This window comes from Hyperolius riggenbachi, chromosome 10 (assembly GCF_040937935.1).
Source record: "Hyperolius riggenbachi isolate aHypRig1 chromosome 10, aHypRig1.pri, whole genome shotgun sequence".
Taxonomy (NCBI): Eukaryota; Metazoa; Chordata; class Amphibia; order Anura; family Hyperoliidae; genus Hyperolius; species Hyperolius riggenbachi.
In genome coordinates this window covers 133,912,036-133,939,026 of record NC_090655.1, presented here as the reverse complement: position 1 = coordinate 133,939,026, position 26,991 = coordinate 133,912,036, and the positions used below count along the sequence as shown (strand labels likewise).

General features: G+C 39.5%; 2 long non-coding RNA genes across 5 annotated transcripts in view; both read right to left on the bottom strand.

Annotated features, from left to right (window-relative positions):
• LOC137536155 (uncharacterized) overlaps window positions 1-3,488 on the bottom strand; it is a 138,494-nt gene extending 135,006 nt beyond the window's left edge. For all 4 annotated transcript variants that reach the window (XR_011024530.1, XR_011024532.1, XR_011024531.1 and 1 more), the window contains exons 1-2: window positions 3,390-3,488; window positions 627-768 (exon numbers count right to left, since the gene is read on the bottom strand). This is a non-coding gene — a long non-coding RNA (uncharacterized lncRNA). The remainder of the gene's footprint in view (window positions 1-626; window positions 769-3,389) is intronic.
• Window positions 3,489-10,419: 6,931 nt separating this feature from the next.
• LOC137535638 (uncharacterized) lies at window positions 10,420-21,937 on the bottom strand. The gene is made up of 3 exons (XR_011024421.1): window positions 21,854-21,937; window positions 18,104-18,211; window positions 10,420-10,800 (listed from the first exon to the last, which is right to left on the bottom strand). It is a non-coding gene; the product is annotated as an uncharacterized lncRNA (long non-coding RNA).
• Window positions 21,938-26,991: the final 5,054 nt, after the last annotated feature.

The window sequence follows — 26,991 nt, the reverse complement described above, 5'->3', positions numbered from 1 at the left end:
GACAGGAATTTCCTGATAGAGTTAATTAATGCTTGACTCTGTTCAGAAATGTTTACTGCTTTGCTAGATGTGTAATGAAGAAATTTGGTAGCAAGTTTAAATGTTGCTACTGATGGAGAAATATTTTTAGGATGAGAACAATTCTTCACAAGTGATTATAATTCCTGCAATCAAATGATTAAGCACTGAGCAGTACAGGTTTTTGCTAAATTAGGTGCACATGAGGTGAAATTAGCTTTGCATGATTTTTTTTTTTAAGACCTTCTATTTTGTTGTCAGAGATCTGTGGGAGCACCTGTCTTCAAATGGGATGGTGGCATGTTTGGATAAATCTGAAATGGGTAGGTCTAGTATTGGACATTGATTTACACAGTTACTCTTTATTGAATGAATTGGGTATTTGAAATGTTCTATTATTAACTTTGTAATGGTTTGTTTCTACTCTGTTTTCATCAAGTCACTTATGGTTTTGTGAACTGGAAACAGTAATGCTTTAGACACTAAATATTCTGAGTACATTTCATCTTCAACTGTAGAGGGCTTTGGAAAATCCGATTGAAGGTTAGGAGGGTGAAAAATAAATTACACTCATTCATCTGATTGTTTAGGGAGTAATTTTAATGTACCTTTTGAGTATCTAGGTGTTTTATCTTTTTGGTCAGAAGACATCCCAGCAGGGACTGCTTTCTCTGAAGAGGACTCCAAACCCCTTAGTTGTTGAAATGGTATAGGTAAGTTGGTATCTTCATTTTGCTGAGATAACCTAGACTGATGGTAAAACAGTGGAAACATTTGTATTAAGACATTTTTCTGACATGTGATGTTGACTTTTTTTTCATAGTATACATTCAAAATGTCTTTTCCTTCATGGTTTACCATAGATAAAATGCAAGTATTGCAGATTTAGATTTATTTATGGAAGAAGCAGGTCTTAGGTTCTTCAAAAGAGCACAATCATCATAAATGAGTTGTCATAAACTTGTTATGCCCTGCCAGTATGAAAGTGCTTGTGTGGATTGTACTGTTTTGAGTGCCTGGCTCCCTGGTCTGAGGTGAAAAGTTACATTGTGGCAGAGGCAGTAGTGGATGGTTTCAGTAGTGTTAATCTATCACTGCTATAGCAGCTATACTCTTCAAATAAAAGTCTATTTGAATAGATGTTGGACATTGTGGTGTTTTAATGTGTAGTCTCGTCTACCCAGAATTGGCGGAAGAGCTGGTATTGTTTTGTGTTGGATGTTGTTTTTGTGGGATGCATAGCTGCCCTGGAATGCATGTGTGTGTTGTAACAGGTGGAGGAAGTGATGCATCCACTAAGTGGAGTTGATTTCCATGTTTAGTGGAGAGTTGCACCTGATAGAGAAGGTTGACTCAGACCTCCTAAGAGGGATGTTTCCAGGAGGTCACAGCATTTTTCTAGACTCACTCTTTGGTTTGGGCAGCTGAGGAAATTGTCTGTACTTTTTGGGGACAGGAAGAATACTGAAGGTATGTGGTGGGAGGTTGCCATTTACATTTGGTCTTTATGTTCTCTCCCATGTGGACCTGTGGAGGAGTGAAGTTGAAAGTTTGTTTGGATGCAGATATGGATAGGTTTTAGTGTTACAGTCTGAGGGAGATGTAGCTGCAATTTTGGAGTGGGTAGGCAGGCAGCGTGGGGGAGGAAGTGGTTAGGGGTTGGGAAATTATACCCTTTTTTTTTTTTTTTACTTTGGTGGATTGTTCATGATATCTTTGTACTAGTCTCTGCAAAAGTTGTTAAAGTGTTTAGAGGCAGTGAGTGGGGAGTGTAGTATTATTGAATGACTTTTGGTAGCTGTGATAATGTCTTTCATGTTGTCCTTTGAGGTATAGAGGGTGGCATTCAAGGTAGTGCTGTGGTGAGTGGAGAAAGTGTAAAAAAGTTAGTTATTTATTGTTGATGTTGTGTGTTTGAAATATTATTACATGGAAACTAGTTGGAGGAGTAGTGGGGAGGGGGGAGTTAGGGTAGGGAGAGGGGTTGATTATGGTCTTGCTGACTGGTGTTTTAATATGGGGGGAAATGTATTAGGTTAAAAAATTGAGTTTAAAATGGGAGGGGTGGGAAGAGGAATCAAAAATGAGAAAAAATGTATGCGAGGTAAACTGGTGTGATGTGGAATGGACTAGTGTGGAGCTGGTGTCAGTGTGAATATTCATCATAGTGGATTTGGTTTGCAGGAGAATGATGGACAAAAATAGGTCAGTATAAGATTGGTAGATAAGTATAGGTAGGAATTATATATTTTTAGAATAGTTGTTTGGCATGTAGTGTAGTTGTTGTATTTGGTGTGAATGTAGTGTAATGAAATTGATTGTGTAGGTATGTTGCAATAATTTTTGGTAAGTGTTTAATGAGGTTTGTGAGGTTAAATTGTAGTTGAAGTGAGCCATTAGAGTTAGAAATTAGATAGTAACATGTTAATTAGTTGTGTAATTAAAGTTTAATTGAATGTATGTTTGGTATGGATGTGTGAGTAGGCGTAAAGGTTGGATATGAGCTTGTTTATGGGGTTGTGTTAATAGTTTATCATGAGGTGGCAGTTTTGTGTATAAGTTAGTTATTAAACGGGAATGTGCAATGAGTAGTGTTTGGTGGTTATTTAGTGAATATGCTGAGATGGTTGATTGTGAGAGGTGATTATGTATGGAAGTATAATTGTTTGGTGTAGTTATTCAAATTGTGTACTTTTAAAATATAAGTGTAGAGGTTAAATAATTGTGTGTTATATCTACTAATTATATTTGTGAGTGTTTTGTATAGTTTTTTTATTGGTGTATTTTAGTGTATGTATATAATTGTTATTTGCAATGTGAATGAAAGGTGTGTTTTAGTTGTTTTACACAGTACAAGGTAGAGTTCAGAAAAGTTTGTGTTGATGCAATGGTCTGGATTGGTGTTTGTTAGTATTAGTAGATGTAGGTGTTTGAACATAGTATGCATGTTAATTGTGAATGCTGAAGTTTGATCTGGATAGTGTTTTTGAAGAAATATTAGTTGGGGGTTTGATTTGTGGTATTGGTGTAGTGTTTTGGTTGGGTTTGATGTTGTAGTAAAATGTGTTGGATCTGTTTTAGTATTTGCTGAAGTAGTAGGTTAGGGGTTGGTAGTGAAAATGATAGTGTTTGTGTAAACAAAAAATGTTACTGTTTGTATGGGCAGGTTTTGTGGTATGAAGGAGTTTTAGTAGTGTAGTAGGTTTCAAAAGGTGTTGAAAGTAAATATTCGGGATGAAGTAAGTAAAGGGATAGTGCAGGAAAGTGAGATGTAATAGAAGTGTGTGATTATAAGGGTTTGTGTAGAAGCAGGAGTGAATTGTGGAGTGATTTAATAAGTTATACTTTTGCATAAGAAAATCGTTGTTTACCTTAGAGAATGGCGGTCTGGAAGTTGAATGCAGGTGAATGTCAGGCGAATTCAGGAAAATTCAGATCGTCTGCTGCAATTGTTATCTTCACACTTTGAATAAACACACATCTGACAAGTCATCACAGCTGACTTCTCCCCTTACTTTTATAACATATCAATTACTAATTAACTGTGTACACCCGCCCTTTAATTACACTTCCTACTTAAAGGGTACTGCTCTCATTTGCTTTAGACCTATCATTCACATACAATTAAATACATCTACTTTTCCATTACCCAAAACCTTTTGCACACTTTCTATTCCCATTACCATTCCCCATTATTATTATTATTAAACTTACATAATTGCCACATACATCCTACATAATCCTAAAGCTAATAATATTTTACTCCATCCAATACTTATATACACAACAACAACATTTCCCTAAACTGTCTACACATTTTACATCTACTTAATCAGCCTGAATTACTCACGAAACATACATTTCATTTATCACACCTACAACACATTACCAACACTATTCTATACCCAACAATTTATAACACATCTAGCTATTGCAATCCCATCAACTACATCCATAACATATCAAACATCAACAACCTTTTAATCAAAAACCAAACCAACCATACATATTTCAGTACAAAGCAAACATGCACAAACGACATAATTACTACCTGACCAACAACAATTAATTAATACATTTTAAACACATTCATAATAGTCCTACATAACACCTCACTTTTCACATTGCAATTACATACAGCAAAATATATCATACAACTCCTTTGAACTAACTAAAACACTTCTTCCCAGCCCTCTCTTTAAACCACTCTTCCACATACACCTTTAACATAATATAGTAACTCACACATCATAGCTACTGCAACCTACTAACTGCTTACTAAACTACACATTTCTTTCACCATTCATAACATCCCTTAAAAACAGCCATACACTAGCCAATTACCAACCAAACATGCTACATATCTACCTGATATACTCAAGTATAAGCCACAATTTAGAATACAACAAAGTGGTCCAAAAGTGGGCCTTCTCAGCTTATACTTGAGTCATCACCCCTTAACAGTGCATCTGACCGCATCATTAATATAGGCGCTGAATTATAGCACAATGCAGCTTTTTCAAATGACAAGTGTCCCTCCTCCCCTCCATTTGCAGAGAGCAGCTTCAATTGCGCTAGCTGGTGCCCGTGCAAATCCCTGTCCACCAAAGCAAAATGTAAGCCATACCTCTTTGCTTTTTTTTCCCAGCCCCTCCCATCCAGCAAAGCGTCCAAAGGAAATGTAGTGCTCTGTCACATTTCCTTCCCTGGTTCACAGTCCACTCTGTTCATCTACTACATCAGTATTTTTGCTAGGACACCATCTAACATGCACCACTGCTGCCATCATAGTAAAGAAACTTTGAAGTTGCAAACAAATAGCATGGACCAGGAACCAGGGAAACAAATTTATCACCGCGCTCAATTTACCAGGGGACACTCAGATACTTTGCCAGACAGAACGGGACTAAAAAACAAATCGGTATGCCTGACATTCCACTCTGGCAGACAGGGATTTGCACGCCCACCAGCCAGCACTAGAACCACTCTCATTTGAAAATGCACCATCATGCTATAATTCACCTCCTATTTTCATTTTGAACTATGTTGGTGCACATGGGGGGAGGAGGGGAAAAGTGAAGGGAGGCTTATTTGACAAGCTGACATCAACCTTCCAGTCTGCTAGAAGTGTCATGTCTGTAGGGTGACAGTTCAGGGTGCTGTTGACTGCACAAACTCTCAGGGTCATAAGTTCAGGGTATGTGCTTGTTCTTAACTCTGTCAGAGGCCAAATCCAAGTCAAACCACAGCCAGTCATTCAGAGCAGCAGACCAAGAGAGCAGCCTGATCCAAATGTAACACTTTCTTTGCGTCCTCATCTCCTCTGATTGTGTACTATGTGAATATATCCCTTCTACCCCCTCCAAGTCAGCAAACTCCTCCACACAATACCCTGTTCTGCACCATAAGGTCACTCCATTTCCTACCATCAGCTAAAACTCAAGACTATCATTTACTCTGATATTGTAAAGGAACAGTTAGGGGGATCAGTTTATACTAAAGTATATACAGTATACTAATATACAGAAAAACTTCTAATAACTATCCATAAACTACAAACAAACTAATACATAAAAAGTCATCACCACCTCACCACCCCTACTCCACCATCCCACCTAAATATACATCTCTTACTTCTTAACACAAACCCACTCACTCACTCCCTTCTACCTCCTCCAACAACTATTAACTAGTTATTCCATCCTGTGAGCAAATAAAACACTACAGCACCCTATTTTTTCTATACGTTTACTTATTTAAAATACTTATTAAAATCTGCCCTTCTCACAGACTACACAAAAACTGCAAAAACCCTACAACTCACTCAACATATTTAGTGGTTACACATTAATCACCATATCAGACCCACCTTCAAACACCATAATCAACTTAGCCAATTTATCCTCCTGGATAGATTAACACAAAATGTATACATATTGCTATACAAAAAACCCTATTCTTACATTAAATTGTCACTACAAATCCTAATTACTAAAATAACTATTCCACATTAACAAACCCCCCCCCAAATAATAAACCAATTACCACAACAAATCCAGAGCTATGGGGTCAATACAATAATCTGCCCACTCATACTCCGCAAATTAGGAAACCACAACTCCAACTACATATCACTATAGACTATATACACATGTATACCTAGTACACTTCACATATAAAAACAATATTTCACCAAAAACCAGCACAGACTCCTACATTACAGTCAGCACACTAGACAACTCCTTTATAAACTTTTGAATTTAAAATTCTCGTATCAATCTTACCCCACCAAACCCAATATCATACTCTATTTTTGTGGCCCTTCAGATATATACTTGGGAAAACCACCACATATTCCTCACTCCAGATACACAACATAGGAGGCACAACACCTTTTTCTGCATCTCCTGATTATACCAAAGTGCAGCAGATGACACTCACCTATTTAGAGTTTATAAGGAAGATTTGTAAGTGTCCTATCATTAAATGCCTTCAAAACTATATAAACACAATCCTAAAAACTTAACTCCACAACATACCTACATATGATTTTTGTTTCCCCCTTCCAATTTTACTAGCACACTGCAGATAACATCAGCCACTACTGAACTCTATCTACCCCCCCCCCCCCCCCCCCACCATACAATTTTAATCCACCACTACCTGCACTTTATCAATCTCTTTTCAACTTCCCATATTTACAGTAGCAGTGTTAAAGACTAAAGCATCTAAGAAAATTAACTTTTCAGACCCCATTACAAAAACATAACCACTTAACAAAACCTTTAAACAATCAAACCAACATTCAATCAGAAATACAACAATATATACACATTACTAAAACAAAATATTACACATAATGGACTATAACTCTAACTAAACTAAAAGATCCCTTTACTACCCACTCACAACTCAACTCTTAAATTTTACAATTATAACATTTAATATTAATATTACCATCTACTTACAGTCTACCTTATTCCCAAATGAAACTATATCTGACAACATTGTATAACCAGCTAGTTGTTTGTGCTCTTAAACTATAACCAAAATGAACTTTTACTCATTGCATAAATGTGTTCCTTTCATTTTAATTTACACGACATTGAGTATTAAAACAAAAAAATAATTTTTGGGGTGGAGCAAATTACCTATACACTAAACAAGCAACAACCACACATTTTTAACAGAGACAACACACTCCCAAACAGTAGCAAGGTCTCATGGCAGCTCAGTCTGAACAATAGGAGGAGGAGCTATTACTACCCAAAGACTTCTGAGGCAAAAGGGAGAAGGAAATTTTTTTTTTTTTTTTAACACAGGCTGAGCACTCGTAGTTTAGTAAGCACATCATGCTGAAAATCCTGCCTCAGTGCTATATTTACAAACATGACTGCTGTCATATCACAGGAAGAAATAATCATATTCTACTAAAACTGAATACAGCTATATTTCCTGTGTAAACTATCTAAAAAAATTATACAACATATCTAGACTACCTACTTGTTAAATTTTCATTTGGGATCCACTTTAAGAGTGACATTTTACCCCCCCCCAACAGAACAACAAGCAACACACACACACACACACACACACACACACACACATTCAATTCACCCCCACCCCAAAACAATCATTAATATTTCAAACAAGTGTAGTTACTATACATTTAGCAAACTTTATCATACTTAACGTACGTAACTATATTAACTAACTCATGAACAAGTTAACTATCACTTTACCACCATTTAAAATCATTTACTTTACAAAAATATATAACATTGTTAACCACTTCAGCCTTCAGTCGTTTTCACTTTATGCATCCAAGCAATGTTCACCTCCCATTCATTACCCTACAACTTTATCACTATTTATCACAACAAACTACTCTATATCTTGTTTTCTCTACCACCAATTAGGCTTTCTTTGGGGGATACATTTTGCTAAGAGCCACTTTACTGTAAATGCATTTTAACAGGAACAACAAAAATAAACAAAAATCATATTCAGTTTTCAGCCATTATAGTTTAAAACTAATACATACCTCCATAATTAAAACTCACATATTGTATTTGCCCATATGTCCCAGTTATTACACCATTACAATTATATCCCTAGCACAATGTATGGCAACAATATTTAATTTGGAAATAAAGGTGCATTTTTACCATTTTGCATCAATCACTATTTACAAGTTCAAAAAAAAAAAATTATAGAAATATTTCATCTTTACATCGATATTTAAAAAGTTTAGACCCATAGCTAAATATTTACATTTTTTATTTTATTATTTTAATTTTTTTATTTAAATTAAAAATTTTATTTGGATCTTTTTGGGAAGGGTGGGATGTAAACAGAACTTTTATAATGTAAATGTGTGTTAAGGTTTTTTTTTTTAATTTTAGTTGTGGCAGCCTTGAGTTTCTTTACATGCAGTCACTCTAAGCGTAACATATACTTAGAGGGACACAACAGCCACAAAAAGCGGAGCTTCAGAGAGAAACTGACGCTTTTTCTGCAGGGGAGAGTAATCAGTGATCAGGCACCATAGCCCAATTCTCTGATTCATGGGCTAACGATCCACAGCCAGGAGCGCGCCCAATTGGCCACGGCAGCACGCGGGCTTGCACATAGCCTCCTGGCCATAGCTAGTACATCCAGGAGGCCAAACTAGTTAAAGAACAAGCAACACCCACACTAAACAAAAATAAAAAATATATACAATTAGATAATTAATACTTCTACTTACATAACAGATTTATTGTGCTATCCACATACTGATCCAGGTGAATTTTATACAGAAAATGCAGACAAGCCTATTGTAGGCAATGCCCATTTTACTAAGCTAATGCCAACATCATATCCTCCCTGACTTTTATTTACCCCCTCCCTTTTCTTAATCATTGTGTATTCAGTAGCTGCCCTCCTCAAAGATTATTCAGACACTCCCACTGAGATGTATATACAAAGAACTGCACTTTCTTTATTTTCTCATCCGATTGCAGAGTCACCTCAGCCTTGCTTGTAAATGCAAATGCGCAGAGTTTCATATAAGAACCTAGCCAGGAAACTAAATGGAAGAGAAGAAATATATTATACATAAAAAAAAGCCCCAGCATTATACTATTTGGCACTAACTACTAAAAGGCCAGTGCTCGTAAAGTATGTGATCACTCCAACCCATAACAGACTACAAAATTCAACAATGGAATTTCAGGATTAGCACCTTAATAACTTGTCAACAGTAATTGGTCTGTGTGTTATTTCATTTTCATGCTGACAATACCACTACAAATAAAATACCTACTCAAAACCATACAACTCTATAAGTTCACAAAACATATTACAGCCTGTAATTATCCTTATATTAACCCAAACACCAACACTGCATTCCCACCAAAACCTATATTGCTTACTATATACACACACACACTTTAATACAACGACACAAATACATCTAAAACTAGTACTGACATTTAACATTACAGAGGCTACTCTACTTAACATTAAAAAACCCACATTTGACCATAACAATATTCACTAAACAAAAAGCAAAAACAACTTTACAGATTTTTTTAAAACACCTTTATTAGATTATTAAAGAAACAAAACAAAAAAAATTTACATTGACACTAAATTCAAGTACTTCTCTTCCATATTATACAATTTTTGATATCTTAAGCATTTATTTCAACACTATAAAAACAAAAATGCATTAATTAAGGCTAACCAATAATTGTGATAATGCTCAATTTTACTTCTTAAAGAGAACCCAAGGTGTGTTTGAAGTATGTGATCTGCATACAGAGGCTGGATCTGCCTATACAGCCCAGCCTCTGTTGCTATCCCAAACCCCACTAAGGTCCCCCTGCACTCTGCAATCCCTCATAAATCACAGCCATGCTGTGAGACTATGTTTACATCTGTAGTGTCAGTCTCAGCTGCTCCCCCCGCCTCCTGCATAGCTCCGGTCCCTGCCCCGTCCCTTCCCTCCAATTAGCAGGGAGGGAAGGGATGCAGGCGGGGACTGGAGTTCTGCAGGAGGCAGGGAGAGCAACAGACTGACACTAGAGATAAACATAGCCAGCTCTGACAAGCAGTTTGTCAGCAGCGTGGCTGTGATTTATGAGGGATTGCAAAGTGCAGGTGGACCTTAGGGGGGGTTTAGGATAGCAACAGAGGCTGGGCTGTATAGGCAGATCCAGCCTGTGTATGCAGATACTATTCTTCAAACCCACCTCGGCTTCTCTAGAACATTATTTTACAAAACACAAATAACACTACTAATAAATGCTGATTTAAAAAAAACGTTGTGACATGCATTTGCAGACCGGATAAATGTGACCAAATATTACAAGCAAAACATGAATGTTAAAAATCATCATTTATACACTTTAGAAATTAAAATCACAAACTGTTTATTCAAAATTTCATTTTACAAATGAACAAAATTTCAACCAACACCTTTAAGTAATTTGCAAATAAAATTAAATTTTTTATTTTAGACTTTAATTTGTATCTATATAGCCTCTGCCTTCCATAACTCTGCTAAGTCACATTTCTAAAAGCAAAAAAAAAAATTTTAACATTCGCAATTTCAAAATACCCAAATCTTTAAAAAACAGAAAACAAAAAACCTTCTACATCCGCCTTTACAATTCAAACAGTCACCAATCAAGCCAAACACAGTAAATTGCTTCCACAAGGAAAAAGTGTGCAGTCCATCACAGCGCAAAAAAAATTTCTCTAGTTCCAAACATGACGCTTGCAGTGCTCAATAGCCTAAAATAACAACAAAAATTAATTACAAACTGTCAACGCAAAACTACCATGCAAAATGTACAATTTATAAACAAATGTAAAAACATGGTTATAAAGCAGTACTAGATATACAAACACAAAAATACAATTAACATCTCAAAAAACTACAGATACCTGCATAGGATATAATGATCATGCAACAAAAACATTACGACATTACTACAACATAACCCACTGTACCCCAACCTATCTGCATAATCTTAAACTACTTTTCTCTCTTAATTCTACATATTTGAAGGACTACAACTAACTCATTCCCATTCAATAAAACAATCCTAAACATGGAACATATTAAGAACACCTGGACTTGATTTTAACTTTTGTAATGTTAGTTTTATTGGTTAGGAAATGTAGTAAACACACATTAACAACTTTAGACAATGGAAGTGGGTCTAAACATAATACAAATTGCAGTAATTACATCACTGTTCATACTAACCCTACAATTGAGGTTACAATTATGAAATTACAATCCCCTCCTACTCCACTTACATACATTACCAATATAAATACCTCTCTAAAGCTTCAAAAAGTTAACCATGTTCACTCAATTACCACACACAGATTGTTTGACATAATTTGAGACTATATAGTAATGTGCTCAAAGCTAGTGATGGGATATTTGGTTGAACAACCTATCCAATCCACAATTTCATCATCTACACAAAATAATGGTAATGCATGCGTTTGAATGAAACATACATTTAGATTTGAAAGGATAATGCTAAGACTTTTAATTTGCTGTAAAACTTTATGTATTGCAATGTCAAACTACTTAATCAATAAACAAACTTCAAACAACAAAACTAGACACACAAACCCACAACCCAGATGTCCACCACAATTATTAACTCATGTTCACCAACTAAACCAACACCTTTACCCTCTAACACCATTCCTGCTATGCAATTTCTACATAAACCGCCTCAACAGTTTATTTAACCCAAAGACCAAAAAAACACCACCACTATAAAGCACTGAATACATATATCTACACCTCTGGTACTTAAAGGGAACCTAAACTGAGAGGGATATGAATGTTTCCTTTTAAACAATACCAGTTGCGGGGCAGTCCTGCTGAGCTCTTTGGCCGCAGCAGTGTCTGAATCACACACCTGAAACAAGCATGCAGCTAATCCAGTCTGACTTCAGTCAGAGCACCTGATCTGCATGCTTGTTGAGGGGCTGCGGCTAAAAGTATTAGAGACACAGGATCAGCAGGAGAGTCAGGCAAATGGTATTATTTTAAAAGGAAAAATCCATATCCTTCTCAGTTTAGGTTCCCTTTAAGTCCACAAAAGCAAAAGTTTACTAATCCACCAGTCTTCCCTGCATTTCCTGCTAAATCCAATATAGTGTCCTACAGCAGCAAAAACAGACAACACACGCTTCATTAAAGCGGAATATAACCCTGCATTTCAAATTTGCTTTAAAACATTATTTACACCATATTATATGCAAAAAGCATTTTTTTTTAAAAGACCAGCATTGGAAAGGTTAAACACAGAGGTTTAAAGTTCTGTGGAGAGATATGCAGAAGTTCAGATTGTTACATTCTATTTTGTTAAATGTATCTATTGAGAGATGTTACACACTCTTTGGCTGTCCTCCAGCTCCTTCTCAGTCAGAGAGAGTGAGTCACATTCAACATTTAGATACATGTATGTAAACTAAATGTATCTATGTCAGCTTCGGATGCATCTGCAGAAATCTCCAGGAACTTTAAAGCACTGTGTAACCCTTCCAATGCTGGTCTAGTAAAAAAAAAAAAAATGCTGCTTGCATATAATACTGTAAATAATGTTTTAGAGCAAAGTTGAAATGCCGGATTATATTCCGCTTTAACTTCCCTGCCATTCAATTTCCTCAAGATTTCTATGAAAAAAGGTGTCCCAATTCTTCTTTTTACTACATTTGTAACCAGGGCCGGCGCTACCATTAAGGCAAAGGAGGCAGCTGACCCAGGGCCCCAGAGCTTGTAGGGGCCCCCAGTGGCTACAAGATGAAAAAAATTTTTTCAAATCGGCCTTATAGTTCTTGAGAAAATCAATTTTAAAGTTTCAAAGGAAAAAAAAAAACACATTTAAAAACCTGCCGACTTTAATAGTTAATAGAAAATCCACCTTAAATGCTAGAAACCCTAAATTTGCAGAATATGTTAAGGAGATCATTAGGAATAAGAGGAAAAAAACAATTTTTCAAAAATACCTTATAGTTTTTGAGAAAATCGATTTTAAAGTTTCAAAGGAAAAAAGTATACCTTTAAATGCGGTAAATATAACTTTTAGTAGCAAACTTAACGGTAGTGTAATTTTACATGCATCAAATGAAAGCGCAATAAATTTCCTAACGGGGTTTCCAGGGGGTCTATACGCAGCCGCAGCGCTTTGGCCAGTGATTGCTATACAGCCGCAATATGACTGTATGAAGATCACTGGCATTTTTTCCTATTTTCCCAAATTTTTTTTTATGTTTAGAGTGTGGGAATTTTTTTTTTTTTTTTTTAATTATGTGGGGTCCCCCCTCCTGAAACTTTTTAACCCCTTGTCCCCCATGCAGGCTGGGATAGCCAGAATGTGGAGCTCTGACCGATTGGGACTTCACACCCTGACTATGCCAGCTGCAAAAAAGGTCCCCTAATGCCGATTTTTGTTCCACGGTATATGTTGGGGGGCCCACCAGGTTTATTTTGCCCTGGGACCCCATTGTTGCTTAAACCGGCCCTGTTTGTAACTTGCAAAAATGTATCAAGCTAACATCAAGTATACAGTGCAAGAGAGTATTGACATGCATCCACATAAATACCATTTCCTGCATGTTTAGTATGGATGTGCATACACGTCAATATCTCCAGTGACGTTAAAGCAAAGAAGACAAACAGCAACAATACATAAAGACACATACAAAACAGCCAGCCTCTGCCTGAATGCAGGCAGCAGGGGAGGAACTTTCATTAACCACCCACTACAATCTATTACATACTTTACAGTTTTCAGAAACGCAAACAAAACTATACTTCCCCAATTAACCTGAATACAAATACCTTACTCTGTACAAAAATTAAAAACCATTCCAATAAATATTTACTTTACATACATCAGCACACTCTTCCACTATAACCTTTGCACAGTCAGAAGCCAGTAAAATTACCTCTTCTCTTTTCAAAGTCCTCTTCAGCATAAATATCAATGAAAATTCACTGCATCCCCACAGCAAAACAATTTATTCCCCCCCCCCCCCCCTCCATAGATCCAACAAATCATCATTCATAATAATGCTAAGAAGGACTTACAAATACTAAGAGGTAATTTTACTGGCTTCATACACTCAATTCAAATACATTACCTTTCACTTAAAGGAGTTTTCCAGCCAATTTTAATAAAATAGACAACTTACCAAGGGCTTCCTCCAGCCCCAAGCTCCCAGGACCTCCCTCGCTGCATCTCTGCCCTCAGCTGTTCGCCAGAGCTCCCACCCAGTCCCCAGCTATGACGTCAGAGCGACCTACTGCACCTGCACAATCGGCGCTGTAAATCACCGCCACATAGGCCGCAGCAGACTGCGCAGGCGCAGAACTACTGCAGAACCACACCTGCTAAATCTGAAGAGACATGTAGACTGCTTCACTAATATTTCCATCCATAAGAGTAAAGATGGCCACACACAAATTTATATTCACTGGAAACATTCCAATCCTATTTTCCTTCCTATTGAACAGCAAGGAGAACACAAGCACATACCACTAAGGCTGCATCTGAAATGACCACCAGTGTGCTTCACCTAAATAGATTTTCTGCACACTTTGCATTCAATTCAGATGCAAATCATATGCAAATCTGCTACTACTTATTATGCAAACAGGAAACTCAGGAGGAGGGGATTTGCATCTAAATTGAATGCAAAGTGTTTCAAATTTAGGTCAGGTCACTTGCCCGGAGGTTTGCCTCACCATGGCACAAGTATCTAGTATAATATACTTTGAATGCAAACCATAATGAAAGCTAAAGTTCCTCCTACTTTAATAAATGTTAGCACTTGTCTTGGATGCAGGGCATGCATTTTTCAGTCTAGCAGAGGCAGTGTATGCCTGTGCGATTAAACATTCAATTCCAGCATGTGTTTAGGGACGCCCAGCCTTTCCCCCACCTTTTCTATTTTCCTATCGATCTGAAGCTTCAGAGTATTTGAACTACCACACATGTATTTTTAAAACTTCAAATATAAAACAATTGCATGGTTACTAAAATAAGACAAACATAAAACATTACAAAAACACTTTATTATGTACTAAATAGTTACTTTTTTTTCCTACTGAATAAAATATCACTATCCATCACACAACATACAATTCTTTATAATATTGGTCAGACCCTTCTAATATCAATCCCCCCCCAAAAAAACACAGGATACACATATTTATTGCATTGGTGTGCAATCATATTTAATTCTATGGTGTGTAACCACCTTTAGGGCTGGTTCAGAGGGACGTTCAGAGACATTGCATTCGTTGACGTCACGGTGGTGATGCATTCGGGCTTTTTAGCAGCGTTCACGTTGCATTCGGATGCAATCGCTTTTTTTTATTCCCCTAGGGGGACATTACCCGTCACAGTTAACCACCCCTGGAAGCTACATGTAGCTTCCAGGGGCTCCTTGAATGCCAGGGAAAACCGCGACCCTAACACCACATTCGTGTAAACGCACATGAAAGCTTGGTGCAAACACTCCCATTCCCTTGAATGAGAGCGTTTAACGCCAAGCTCCGAAGGCTGGCGGTAAACACTGCACAAACATCCATCTGAACCAGCCCTTACACTTCACTACCTGTCCTTACTAGCCAGATAACATTAGCTAATAGTGTCCACTTAAAGAGCAACTGTCAGGCATAACATCAAAAATCAATTCTTGCTTTTTATCTGGTAAACAATAAGGATGCTAACCAGCCAATCCAAACGTTACAATCACTGTTACTTTTCTTGTTGATAAATCACCATTCCCCAGTTTAAAGCACTCTTATTTAATACACAGAAAAGACATTGCACCTAATCAGAAGCAGACTAGGAATAAATAGAGAGCATTATTCTATCCCTGCATCATGGCTGCCTACGATAGACCCTATTCCCACACATATCACCCCTTGAAATTTGACCTATCCCTGGTCAGACACTATCCACATGATCAACATTTACTTTAAGCAATACTCATACAGGATGTCATAAGTAGAAGAGTGAGAGAAACAGACAGTTGAGGTTGGAGTTAGACCTCGGTTTATGGTTATCTTGATATTATAATATACTATACTATTATAGATTGTATGTGTTTGATTAATGTTTATTCATGAATATACTATCTAAGCAACCTGTGTTAAAAATTATGGAAATATGTAATAGACTTAGCTGCCATCACTAGCTTACAGAGGACTCTACAGCCTATATCTTTGGTGCTGGCCTTGGTTAGATGCAGTGGGTTTGTCTTGCATACCTATTAGGTCATGTAAATTCCAAAAGACAATACCCTCACCGGCACTATTTTCTGTCCAAATGTTACTGTCATTTACATACGTATAGTATAATTGTATGTCTACAATATGTCAATAAAAAAACTTTCTTGATGAAAAAGAAAATACATTGCAGGGCATGCTTGGTTGTCTTTTTTTGCTTATCTACCTCACCTCAGACTTAAAGGGAAGGTTCAAGCAAAATAAAAAAAAATTAGTTTCACTTACCTGGGGCTTCTACCAGCCCCATGCAGCCATCCTGTGCCCTCGTAGTCACTCACTGCTGCTCCAGTCCCCCGCTGGCAGCTTGCCGACCTCGGAGGTCGGCGGGCCACATTGCGTACGTTTTTACGCATTCCCGCTAATGCAAGAACATTAACACATACATTTTGACGCGTTACTGGTTCAATGCGTAAATTTTTACGCATTGAACCAGTAATGCGTAAAAATGTATGTGTTAATGTTCCTGCACTAGTGGGAATGCGTAAAAACGTACGCAATGCGGCCCGCCGACCTCCGAGGTCGGAAAGCTGCCAGCGGGGGACTGGAGCAGCAGTGAGCGACTACGAGGGCACAGGATAGCCGCATGGGGCTGGTAGAAACCCCAGGTAAGTGAAACTCATTTTTTAATTTTGCTTGGACCTTCCCTTTAAAAGGATAACTGTAGAGAGAGATGTATAGAGGCTACAATATTTATTTCCTTTTACCTATACCAATTACCAGACTATCATCTGCCTCTAATACTTTCAGCCATAGACCCTGAACAAGCATGCAGCAGATCAGGTGTTTGACAGTTTTGACAGAGATGACACAATTAGCTGCATGCTTGTTTCTGGTGTCATTAAGCCACTACTTCAGCCAAATAGATCAGCAGGGTTGCCAGGCAACTGGTATTGCCTAAAAGGAAATAAATATGGCAGCCTCCATATACCTCTCACTACAGTTCTCCTTTAACTAATGCAGCCTAATTGGCTGAATCCTCTTTCCCTCCTGTTTTCCCCTCCCACACCTCTGTTCCTCTGATTGGCCAAAAATTCTCAGGCTGAAACAATCCCACTTCCTATAGTGAAGAGCAGGCAAATCAGGCAGAGGAGATTAAGGGCAGATATTACATCACAACCAGCTTCAAAATAGCCACAGTAAATATGGTAACTGTCTAGAATAGGATTCTCTACTTTTCCTTTATACAATTCACAGGAATCATAACATGGATAGTGCAATACATATGTTATGCAAGTATAGCAATTATTTATCTACTTATGGATTTGATTTTTTTTCCTTCAATAGTATGGCCAACAGCTCCTCTTTAATCAGACCACCATACTGGATGTCACCAATAGAAAAACAAAACAAACAACCAATAAAAAATCACCACAATCACTACTTCATACTCTGCCCCACTTAACACCTTTCTTAGGTCGAATTTTGTAAGGCAAATGACAAATCTTGAACTGTTGGTGTCACTGCAGTCACTTTTCAGTGCAACTGGACCCTATATCAGATATCTTACCATTCCCCCAGCCTGCAGGCAGTAGAGATTGGAGGCCTTTGGGAAATTCTGCCATTTTTGTGACAAGAGTATGTTGGTCATATGTATTATGGTTAATTTCCAATACACTACACATAATTCACATCCCATCTCATGGTGTTTTATTTGTATAATCATACCAGACATTCAACATTTCTTTTACAACCACGTAATTCATAGCTATTCATATGAAAATGATACAATCTCTATACACATTTCATGCACAATTGTAAACTTACATTACAGCTTCCGGCAGTTTCAAGGTCCCTGCACCAGTAACTTGGGCCCCACATACACTTCTCAGTTCCCAATAGTGGCTTCTTTGGACTTGGACAACAACCAATTGCCTTCATTCACATGAAATAAAAAACACATTACATAAATACATACACTATAACTCCACATTCACACCTAATACAAATTGAAAAAAAAAATTAAAAACACATTTACTTCTCTATCAAATACAAATTTCAACACATAATTCTTTGTTAATAAATCAAAATTAAATACTCATGCCAGCGTAACAATAAATTATACACTACATTTTAGATTATTTTCACCATAAGCTGCTACAATACAAAAATATTCCATCCTAAGCCAACAGAAACATTCAACATTTCTCAGTACAGGTTTAGCTGACAATACTGTAAGATCAAAGTTGCTCCCTACACCCACACCTTACTACATCAATCAACTCCTTCCACACACCAAAGGTCACTAGAACTGATGCCCACAAATGTATGCATAAAGAGAAACAATTAAGTACTACATAAATCCACTGCAATCTAATTTATAAACATTTCTACATATTTCCAACTACTGTTCAAATTCAAAAGACTCAATTCAAACTCCAAACAACTCCCAACCATTGCTATTCAGCCCCACCACAAGCAGATAGGCTCAGAATTAGTTCTGACCTGTGTGTCACAACGCCCTTCACACAACTACAATACTTACTTTAGGCTGCTTACACACAGGGACGTTACAGGCACACGTTAGTGCGCCTGTAACGCTCCCCCAACGCACATCAATGTAACACAAGTGGGCTGTTCACACAGCCCACGTTGCGTTACATGTAACGCTGCACGTTCTCCCGAAAGTGCAGCATGCTACGGCGTTAGAGCGGCTATAGCCGCGTTAGACTGTCTGCACATGCTCAGTGGAGGGCAGAGAGGAGGCGGGGAGAGCCAACTACAGTAGCCGCGCACATGGCTACTTAATATTCACTGCACTGGCGGCAGCTGATTGGCCGGCGGGACCACATGATGCGGAGTGTCTCGCTCCGCATCACGTGGTCCCGCCGGCCAATCAGCGCCACTCTGGGAGACATAGGGCTGGAGCCGCCTAACACGGCTCACTCTACCGTCCTATCTTGCAGCACCATACGTTGTGTTAGGTGCACGTTATGCGACCTTAACATGGCACCTAACACAACGTCTTGGTGTGCAAGTAGCCTTAGGGTTAGTTTTCTTTGGTGATTCTCATAAGGACTAAGAATATTTAGGTGAGAAGTAGGGAGACCCCAGTAGCATAATGGTGCAGTATCATCAGATATAGGGAAAATAAACTAATATAAGTATATAATCATAAAGGTGTATTGCAATTCCGGCAATCACCATATAGGCCTGCCAATAATAAACCACCCCTGCTTCATACTCCAGATCCTGCTGGATACTGGATGGTCATTCTCCTGTAGTACAATCGACTTTCCAGATAAACTGCATAATTATTACCTCCAAAGAAGATCTGACTAGTAATGAAAAGGATGAAGGCACCCAATGTGTGTTCCATTTTCTGATTTTACTAGACAACAACAAAAAAATAAAAAAAAAATAAAAAAACCATTTCCCTCTACAGACAATATAGACACTACGTTTTGAAGAGAAATTTAGTTTTTCCACTTAAAATGATCTGAAAACATCTTTCACGCCTCATAGTCCACTTCTTCCAATCAATCCAAGATGCCTTCATAGCATAAGTGATAGGGTGTAGCCACCTCTAATAGGCACCTACACTCTAGCCCCTATGCTATCAAAGCATTTTGTAATAACCTGAGGAAGAAGCCCATGACCCATGAAACCTGTCAGCTTTATTTTATTATTTAAATAATTTCCTCTGTTAAACTTGTGTCTATATCTTCTGGAGAGGTAAGCAAGTAGCTATTTGTTACATCATTTTTTATTTGTATTTTAACATAGTAACAAACACATTACACACTACCATCCTACCAATTACAATCCTACCTTGTTCTCATAGAAAACCACAAATCCTCACTCACATTAACCACTTAACGACCGCCTAACGCCGAAAGGCGTCGGCGGGTCGTTAGTGGTATAGCATGGAAACGGCCGCTCAATCGAGCTGCCTTTCCATGCCAGTTCACGGAGGCTGTCTCCGTGAACAGCCGGAGAGCCGCCGATCACGGCTCACCAGCAAAATTTAAACACCTTACATCACACGGCGCTGCTGCACAGCAGCGCCGTGACGTAAATCGCCGATCCCCGGCCTCCGATTGGCCGGGGATCGCCGGCATATGATAGGCTACAGCCTATCCTAGGATGCGCAGGACGTACTTCCGTCCTGCGCATTACGATGAAGAGGGAGGTGAGCGGAGGGAGAGCGGAAATGGCTGCGGAGGGGGGCTTTGAGGAGCCTCCCCCCCCGCCGAACTAACAGAGCCGGCGGCGATCAGACCCCCCACCCCTAGTGGGGAAAAAGGGGGGAGGGGTAAAGTCTGATCGCCTGGCCACATTCCTGATCAATGCTGCGGCCTGTAGAGCCCACGCAGCACCGATCATTAGAAACCCCCTTGGTCCTTAAGTGGTTAAGCACAAATGGCCATGATTCACAAAGCTTTTTCATGTTTTCCATGTTACATATTTAAAGAAAACCTGAACTGAAAATTAAAAGTCAAAATAAACATACACAAGTCAGACTTACTTCCTGTGTAATCTACTCCTCAATCTATTTTTCCTCTCCTGCGTCCTGTTTGTCCACTGTGATCAATGGAATTCTGTGTCCTCCATTTAGTAAATGGCTATTACCCCCTAACAGCCTCCAGGTCAGCACACTGTTAAACTGTAACATCGCCCACTTGAGCCATAGGGAAACATGGACACGTCAGTTCTCCTCTCAGCTGTAACTGACAGCAACTGATATATTTCAGTTCTGACAAAATATTGTCAGAACTGGAAGGGATCACTGTGAGAAGAAAATGGTGACCTTCTGAGAGGAACTGATGGCAAGGTATCTATATAATGTTTATTTGAAGTTACCTCATGTGTTTATTTTAAATAAATTTTACTCAGTGCAGGTTCTCTTTAAGCTCCCAAAGACCACAAATATAATCTAATTCACTTAAGAAAATACATTTTCAAACAAACTTACCCAAGAACAACTTACTTTGAGTTATTTGGCTTGTCAATGTGCAAAAAAGTTATTTTTAACAGTTAGATGATAAATAAGTCATTTATGAGAAGTTTTGTGAATACAGCCCATTGTGACACATAACAGTCAATTCCTCCTAACCCCATCCACTTATTCAGGGACTCAACAGAAGACTAGAGTATTCAACTACTAACGTTCACCAGACCATTTTCTAACTACAACACTATTTACAATACCTCACAATAACTACATTATGAACCATCCCCACAACATTACACAGCCCAAACATAGCAGCACGATATAACCCCTGTTACATCAACAAAATCAATATTAAATTTCTATTCGGACCATAAGCTCAAAAGCTCACACCCCATTGAACTAACACTGACTTAATCAGCTGGACTCATAAAAACTTCAGCCCCTGGGCCCTGGCTGACAAAACAAATATACAGCATGCTAATTTAAAAAAAAAAAAAAAAAAAAAAATCAAATCAATAGCCATCACCTGGTTAATATCTAAACTGTTCCTTTTAACAGCGGTTGAATAAATAATGCCACCATACTACTACATAACATCACTTACATCCTACATTTCTACTTACCACACAAACAGATCGTGGCTCCATCTCCTGAAGTAGTAACGCAATTATTAAACCTTCATAAGTTGCAATCACAGAGCAGCACTACAAAACAAAAAACAAAAACATAGGTCAACAACATTATAGAAACTACATATTCTTAAATAACAATTTTATACATCACAAACAAATACAATGGCCTCAGTTCACTAAGACCATGCTGAAGATAATAAGGCAAGAGAAAAACATACCAACACACAGTGACAGAGTTCTCTTATCTCTTCATTCCTTAATTTACCTCCTCTGCAAATAAGTTACCTCCTCTGTAGTTCTTTTCACACCCAGTTCATTAACAGCCTGTCTTTAAAGAGTAACTGTCAGGCTGCAGAAGCTAATTTAAACCTCTATTCTCCTGTGTTAAACAGTTTAGAAGGAAGCCAGAAAGCCATTAGTGAAGATAAAAATCTCTCTTACCTTTGATGTGTGCTTATCAGAAAAGCTAATTAGACCCAAGAGGACGCAAGCCGCATACTATACTGCAAAGCATTCTGGGGCCCTCCCCTCGGCTGCTAATGAGACGTTACAGCAGCTTGTAATCAGTCCAGCGCGTAGCGCTGATAAATCTCCGGCCAGAGTACACTGCAGGAGTCAGCTATTGTTCCTAGCCACATGGCTCATTAATATTCACTGCACACTGTTATTCAGTACCAGCTTTTCTGTGATCAGGAAGCAGGCAGGACATGACGACACATTTGACAGAAAAACATGGAGCCTGCCATGAGCTGTCAGGAGCATCTATCTCTGCACATACTATATAAAAATTCTGTGAAATCCAAACGTGGACAGTGAAATGCATATGTAATGTAAATACAGCCAATATTTAGCTACTGATATATGCATTTATTTTCTCTGAGACCTTATACCTAACAGCTCCTCTTTAACACTACAATTCTAGACTTATTTTTAAGATTCAAGAGTTAAAGGGACTGAGCTCGGAAAAAAAAGGAAAGTTGTACTCACCAGGGGCTTTTTCCAGCCCAGTGCTGGTCGGGAGGTCCCACGCCGGCGTCCTGGCTCCTCTCCTTCTCCCCGCTCCGGAATGGCTGGCAGGCCGCAGCCCGGGCGACACTCTCCCGAGTGTCGGGCTGCTTCTTCCGCATATGACGCGGATTACGTCACACGCCGGCCGCCTCGCGTCATCACGGCGGCCGGAGTGAAAGTACTGCGCATGCGCGAACAAAGCACGCATGCGCAGTACTTTCACGCCGGCCGCCGTGATGACGCGAGGCGGCCGGCGTGTGACGTAATCCGCGTCATATGCGGAAGAAGCAGCCCGACACTCGGGAGAGTGTCGCCCGGGCTGCGGCCTGCCAGCCATTCCGGAGCGGGGAGAAGGAGAGGAGCCAGGACGCCGGCGTGGGACCTCCCGACCAGCACTGGGCTGGAAAAAGCACCTGGTGAGTACAACTTTCCTTTTTTCAGAGCTCGGAGTCCCTTTAACTCAAAGACAGAAGACTAACCGTTACGTTTCCCTGACATAAAAGGTTTCCTGAATACTACATACCTAGTCACCATGGTGACAGGAGATAAACTTAGTGAATTGAGGCCAATATAATTTGTGCCAATATCTAAAAATATGTCTGTAAACTCACATTACTACAGATAAAACTACAGGTAAAACAACCCACTGATACAAACATCATGGATTCTGTGTTGCCATGGGAACAAGTATAAAAAAAAAAATTAACTACATTTTTTATAAATCTTTTTTCACAAAAACTACAAGAAAAAAATGGCTTTTAAAGTGAGCCAGAGACGAAGCACCCTCACGCATTTTACCTTATATCACAGTGGGAACATTAGAACAAAAACACCTACCCTGCTCTCCGTTTCATCCTCACTGCTAAAAGTGTCTGTTATCAGCTGTGATAAGAATCCCAGACTGACCATTCAGTCTGGCTTTGCCTGGAATGATTATAGCAGAGTCATTATAGCAGAGCCACAAGGGAGCAGCCTTGGCCTTGAGAAGACAGACTCAGCTATAATCATTCCGTAGCAAAGCCAGACTGAATGCTCAGTCAGGGCTCGTTTCCACTGTTGCAGTGCGGAATCCAGGGCTGTGGAGTCGGTCCAAAAATCCACCAACTCCGACTCCTCAGTTTAGGATTCCACCGACTCCGACTCCTCTAATTTGCATATTACAATTTTGTTGATTAAAAGTATGTAACATGAAATTCGTCTCTTAACTGCCAACGCTTAGGAATTTTACAAGACAACTGAAGTGAGAAGGATATGTAGACTACTATATTTATTCCCTTTAGATTAAAACTAGTCCTTGGTAAGAGTACTTGTAAAAAGGTACAAACCGGAACAAAGAACATCTATCAGGCCCTAGGCAATGTAACTGTGGGTACAGGTAAGAGTGATGTGCAGGTACTCTGCAGGGGAATGAGGAGATTGTAAACAGACAACACCTCTGTGTTCAATGTGCACAACATTCTCAGTGGATTCCCTGCAGCTCTGTGGGGAGTGCATATGTAGAGTATAGTACTACTGTGTAACAAAGTAAACCTGAGACAGATGAAATTAAAGTTTTATACATACCTGGGGCTTCCTCCAGCCGCCTTCAGGATAATCAGTCCCTCGTTGTCCTCCTCCACCACCTAGATCTTCTGCTATGAGTCCAGGTACATGAGCCAGTCGGGCGTAGTGCGCATGCACACACTCGGCCGCCAGGAGCATACTACACCTGTGCAGCACTATTGCGCAGGTGCAGAATGTTCCTGGCTGTGGGAGCGGCATGCGGCCGGACAGCGCTGACTGGCTGAATTACCAGCACTCATAGCAGAAGATCCGGGTGGTGGAGGACAGCGAGGGACTGATTAGCCTGAAGGGGGCTGGAGGAAGCCCCAGGTATGTATAAAAACTTTACTTTTCATCCGTCTCAGTTACCCTTTAATTTGTAGTCACCAAACCAAATTTTAACATAAATTATTTGATTTCATCAGCAAAGGGAGTGCATACATTTGCATAAACCAGCGTCAATGCAGAATTATTTCCATCTCATTGACCATCTCTATTAGTGACACAGCTACACATCAGGCTTTATTCTTACAGCATAGATGTTATTTAGTATATATAAGAGATTCCTGTGTACACATCATATATACAGTCACAATCAGATATGTATATCTGACCTTAAAAATACGGGGACTGCTTTATTGAAGCAGCACAAGTAACTAATTTTGATTGGTTTATTTCATTTTTGTGGACTAAGCACAGCTATTACTGTATATATATATATATAGTGTATATATACATTATTTTTAATGACTATTATCTGAGAAATAGAACAATTTATCATATTTTCTATTTTAATTACAGTTACAAATTCATTAGGAGTCGGAGTCGGTGCATTTTTTCCCCAACTCCAGGCACCCAAAATTGCCCGACTCCACAGCCCTGGCGGAATCGCCTGCATTCCACCGCAGAAGAAATCCCATGCGGCTGCGTTTCCACATGCGGATTTAGCCGTAATTTCGCATGTGATTTCACATGGCAAGGAGCCAGGCGAATTTAACCATGTCACTGCCTGAGTAAAGCTCCATAGCAAACCATGCAAAATCGCACGCGAAATCGCGGGGAAATCCGCATGACAAAGCCGCATGCGATTTCCCTATTAAATGCATTAGCGGCGATTCGCCTGCATTCCTCCCGCACGCAAAATCTGACGGCTCTGCCGTGCAGATTTCTGCCACACCGAAAAACGCTCCCGCCGCCGCACAAGTGGAAACAGCCCCATCCACCTACATTGACTATGCAAATCCGCATGCAGTGCCCGCATGCGGATTCGCTATAGTGGAAACGAGCCCTCAAGGATTCTTATCAGAGGTGATAACAGTCAGATTAAACAAAGAACAATGAAACAAAGAGCAGATTAGGTGTTTACGGTCATGTTCCCACTGATTTATAAGGTAAAATACATGAGGGTGCTTTGTCTCTGGTGCTCTTTAAGCTTCTATAAACAGATACAGAGGGCAGAGGTGACAGGGTGACACTGGAGACAGGGGGTCACAGCGGAGCTACAGGGGACAAACATGGCAGTGTTCCAACTTAATAACAGATCCACGTTAAGAAAACTTACAGTCCCTAACTTGTTAACCAGAGACTACCTGTATACAGAACCAGATGTATTGAGCATTTTACCACTTCAGTACCAGTAGCCTCTGCCCCCTGCAGAACCAGAGGCTACTGGTACATTAAACCGGCACTTCCTGGCAAATTGCCACAAAAATCCACCACTATGTCCCCACCACAGGTTTCTATCTCTGCCATCTCTATGACAGTAGAGCACTGTGCACCAGTCAGGAGCCGCTTTCATCAGCTCCTGACCCTGTCAATCAATGTAAGCCAATGGGATTGCCTTACAGTGATGACAAGGCCAGGAGCCAATGAAAATGGCCCCTGCCCGGCTCACAGTGCTCTGCCATCAGAGACGGCAGGGCAAGCAAAGTGCGGCAGGGACGTAGCAGTGAGACCGGCGGAAAATGAGAGTACACACGCTCAATGCGACAGAGTTTACAACCAGTCAGGGGCTTAAGACCACCTGCTGGACGTAGATTCATTTTGCGTCAGTCCAGATCTAGTTAAAGGAATGGTCAGGCAAAAAAAAAAAAAAAATTTCACTTACCTGGGGCTTCTACTAGCCCCATTCAGCCATCCTGGGCCCTTGTAAATCACTCACTGCTGCTCCAGTCCCCCTCCCCCCAACCTAGTTTCATTTTCGCCAACCTCTAGTTCGGCAGGCCACATTGCCTCCATTTGTACGCATTCCCGCTGGTGCAGGAACATTAACACATCCATTTTTTAGCGTTACCAGTGCAATGCCTAATTTTTTTTAGCGCTAACACTGCAACACGGAACATTGTACACATTGTACCGCTGATGCTAAACACTATGTGTTAATGTTCCTGCACCAGCAGGAATACTTAAACATGGACACAATGCGGCCCACCAACCTAGAGGTCAGCAAAAAAGAAACTAGCCGGCGGCAGGGGACTGGAGCAGCAGTGAGTGACTACAAGGGCACAGGATGGCTGCATGGGGCTGGTAGAAACCCCAAGTAAGTGAAAAAAAAAAAAAAACAGGTTTAAAAGTTGACC